Below are 4,408 nucleotides of genomic sequence, written 5' to 3' on the forward strand. Positions count from 1 at the left end.
ATTTTAGAGTACTACAAATGATTTAGAATTCTCAATTCGGAGGTCATCCTTCAGAAAATCCTCATACTCATCTTAAGAAGTTTGTTATGATCTGTGAAATGCAAAAGCAACCAGGAGTGTCTGATGATGCAGTAAGGCTGAAATTGTTTCCATTCTCTTTGAAGGATAGAGCATTGGATTGGCTTGATTCTTTATCGCACAATTCAATTACAAGTTGGGAGCAGCTCACTGATCCATTTTTAGCACAATATTTTCCACTTGGAAAAATTCAAGAATTAAGGAATCAAATTATTGCTTTTAGGCCAAGAGAAGATGAGACCCTCTATGAGTCATGGATAAGATGGAAAGAATTGGAGAGACAATGTCCACATCATGCCATTCCTAAATGGATGATAAACCAAAATTTTTACATAAATGTCACTCCTGCTATCAGAGGAATTATTGATGCTCAAATTGGAGGGGAATTTATCATTAAAAATGAAGATGAAGCTTATGAGCTGCTAGAAAAAATTGTAAAGAATACTCATCTTTGGAGTAGTGCAAGGGGGCCAGCTCCAACCCAAAAGAGGCAAGCTGCTGGAATGTATGATCTTGACCCATTCAATATGATCAATGCCAAATTTGATGCACTTACAAATGCCTTACTAAAGAAGATGGAGGATTTAAGCATGCTAGTCACTTCATCATCCTCTAGAAATCCTCAACAAGTTGCTTATGCAGAAGGAACTACCAGCTATGGAGCAGATTATGGTGAGCAAGCTGCTTATGTTGGGAATTATGGAAATAAGCAGATTGGGAGTCCATATTCTCAAACATATAATCCAGTTTGGAGGAATCATCCCAATTTTTCATAGGGCAATCAGCAAAATCCAGTTCCAACTCAAAATTTTCAACCACAATAGCAAGGGAATCTTCATCAGTAGCCTAGGCAACCACCACTTGGTTTTCAACAAAGGAATGCAAATCCTGCACCTCTACCAAAACATCAAGAACAAGGCTCTACAACCAAAGCTTTGCTACAACAAATTCTTACCAATCAAACTAAGCATGATGAAGAGATAAGAGAGATGAAAGCAAGGCGGGAACAAATGCAAACACACAATAGGATGCTGGAAAATCAGATTGCACAACAAGCAAGCTCCTCAGGTACCAAATCCATGGGGAAACTTCCTAGTTGTAACACCCTAAAATTTTAAATTTTATTATTTTATGAGTATTATTGATATTTTAATTTTATTTAAATTTTAAGAAATTATTTGAGATTTTTTGGATTTTAAAATCGGGTTCGATTTTCCAAAAATATAAACTTTGATGATTTTAAAAATTTATTTAAAGACCACGTGGTAAAACTAAAAATATATTTGGAGTCTATGAATTTTTCTGAGTTTTTTGGAATTTTTTTAGAATTTTTGGACCTCGTTTTCGGTCCTGAGGCAGAGTAAAAATTCAAAATTTTGTATCCTGAATCGAACCTGCTGAATAGAACCGGACCGGATCGGACCTGTCGAATCGGACCGGTCTTCTTCTTTTTCTTCCTCCTCCCCGCGCGCGTCCGACCCCTCTCCCTTTCTCTCTTTTTTTCTCTCTCCTCCCTCCTCCCCTTGCCGCGCCGCTGCCTCCCCTGCCACCCCAGCTCGCCGGCGCGCCTCCTCACCCCTCCCCCACGGCCAGCCGCCTCCTGGAACCCCGGAAAATGGTGCCCGAAGTGGAGCGACGTGCGCGCGCGACCGTTGGACTTCCGGCCAAAATCCGGCCGATCCGGCCACCAATCGGATCGGGTCTTGTGCCTAAAGTCATCTACTCGTCGAGAGCTTTCCATAGACACCAAGAACATCGAAATCCATCGAGCGGTTTGTCCAATTTTCACCCGGGAAGTTTTAGCCCATTTTGACTTTCGGGCTAGATTTCTCGCAAACCGTGAATCCCACGAGAAAACCGAGAGTACCAGAGCGCTCCACTCGTCGAGAGCTTCGCAGCGACATAAATTTTGAATTTTTCCGACACCATTTTTCGGTGGGTCCTGCGGAACTTCGCAGTATCTTTCCGAGCATTAAATGAGCTTAGAAAATTCTAAAAAATTTATGTACTAACCCCCGTGTTGTGGGCTTCATGTAGGTATCCTCAATTTGCGGAAATTCGATAGTTGACCCGGTCTGTGAATTTCTGGCCAGACAGACCCGTTACCGGAAAAGTCTCCAGATTGGATCGAGGTTTTGGCTACTCCCCATTGTCAGACGTCCCGAGCGCGTCCGCGGAGTCAGAATCCGCAAAGGTAAACCTGAACCTTGCTTTTTCGAAATTTTCTAGTGCTTAAATAGGATTAAAAATCCATAAAATATTCGTGGTAGCTCAGAAAATTTTGATTCTTTTTGCAATAGCCTAGTAATATTGCTAAGGACCGCGGGGGAAAGTTTTAGAATTTTTAGAGCTTGTTTGGGTAGTTTTTGCAAAAATGATCAATTATAAGGACTAAATTGAAATTTTACATATTGTGATGGATGATTGATTTGATGGGCCCAGGAGAGGCTGTGTGATGTGATTGAATTGTGGATATATGGATTATGGATTTAGAAGTGTGTTTTGAGCCCTTTTGTAGGTTGGGTAGGTCCTAGGTATAGGGGAGACTCTGCCGGATTTTCGGTACGACTTAGGACGTATTTGGTCTTTTCTTGATTGTATTGAGTCATTTGTATTAAATAATTATAATGTAATTGTCAGGTGAGCCGGGACAGCCTTCTTCCTCCGCCCAGTCGCCACAGTGACCGTTGTCAAGTCTGTGAGTAAAATATCAATTTTAATTGTAATTTCACTATTATTATATGTTCAAGCATGCCCATGCATCACTTATATGAATATATCTATGTAGATAAACTTTAGGCACGATTTATGTTGCATTCATAACTGTGAAAGTGTCATATATGTTGTTGTGGTAATTTGGAGCAGTGTGGGTGCGTTGGCGTGCGTGTGATGTGGTGTGGACTATGGATAGGACGGGTAGACACGGCTTGAGATCTTCGCTGGGAGCCGGTCCTTCGGGGTAGACACGGCTTGAGTTCTTCGCTGGGACGCCGATTTGGTTATTAAGTGGAAGACCGAGCTGAGTTCTTCACGCACATTGGAATTAAGAGAGTCAGATAGGGATCAGCTCCCCTATATTATGATTGATATTATTGGGTGTGTGAGTGCTCTAAATTACCTTTTTGATGTTATGATGTGAAATTATTGCTGGTGTTGCATTTCACTCTATAGGGTGCATTAGTTTTAGATAGTTATAGAGATTATGGTTAAAATTGATATTTTACTCTCTGAGTCGAACGCTCACTCCTGTTCAATATTTTTTCAGTCTACAGGAGGATTTTATTGTGGTTAACCTGCTTTTCTCCTTCGCAGGTTGTTTATCAATATTTGTGTAATTTTATTTACTCCTAGAATTTCCGCATGTGTTAGAAATATTTAAATGATTCGGGTCTGTAATATAAATTGTTATGTGGACCTGTAAAATTATTATATGTATGTTTGATGGACTGGATGAGGGAGCTGAGCTCCCATTTATCTTTATGTTGATATGAGTATGTGGAGGGTGAGCTGAGCTCCCTAATTGATGATATATTTTGTTTACAGGTCGGGTGAGCCAAAAACTCCCCATTGAAAGGTCCACTTTATGGTCGGACTCTGTCCGGTTGATTTCTTGAAATTGGGCCCAAATGGGCCTTAGAGTTAAATAAATGAATAGTTAGGCTTACTACGGGCCTCGGGGGCTTTAGGCTGGCCCAGGTCCTAGTGCCGGTCCGGCCCATAGGTCCGATCATGACAAATGTGGTATCAGAGCTTAGGCTCCAGATTCTTAGGGAATGTTCATCTAAAGTGCTAGAAGAGTCTACTAAGAGTCACATGCGGAAAAATAGGGTCCACATTCGTCTTGCATTGTCATCTTTGCTTCTAGTTTCTGCTTCATATATTGAGTGTAAATATGAGTCTATAGAGCTGTGTAATGAGTAATTTTGAATTTTGTGGGCTAATGCTGCTGAATTTCAGGAAAATGCGTAGAAGCAGGAGAGCTACCACTGCACCAGAACCAGATGTGCCTGACGAGGTGTCAGCACAGGATGAGGCGCCTGCCCCGAGGAGGCGGGGTAGGAGGCCTAGAGCTACTTAAGTAGAAGAGCAGCTGCTACCAGTTCAGGATCAGTCGTTTATGGCACAGGGTCCCATGGACCCCATGGTAGCTACTCTAGCTGGGTTGCAGAGAACCATTGACATGATGGCACAGTATATGGTCCACCCTCCACAGCAGCAGCAGTCCACCGCATCAAGAGGAGAACCTTACAAACAGAGCATAAATTTCAAGAAGTTGGTGCCTGGTACTTATGATGTGTCAGATGATGCATATCGGTTTTTGGATTCCTGC

The 4,408-nt window shown here is 41.8% G+C and overlaps 1 non-coding gene across 1 annotated transcript; it reads right to left on the reverse strand.

The window, feature by feature from the left end:
• Positions 1-271: 271 nt before the first annotated feature.
• Positions 272-379, reverse strand: LOC131170072 (small nucleolar RNA R71). Its single transcript, XR_009141014.1, has one exon. It is a non-coding gene; the product is annotated as a small nucleolar RNA R71 (small nucleolar RNA).
• Positions 380-4,408: the final 4,029 nt, after the last annotated feature.

The sequence above is a fragment of the Hevea brasiliensis genome, chromosome 10 (assembly GCF_030052815.1).
Source record: "Hevea brasiliensis isolate MT/VB/25A 57/8 chromosome 10, ASM3005281v1, whole genome shotgun sequence".
Classification (NCBI taxonomy): Eukaryota; Viridiplantae; Streptophyta; class Magnoliopsida; order Malpighiales; family Euphorbiaceae; genus Hevea; species Hevea brasiliensis.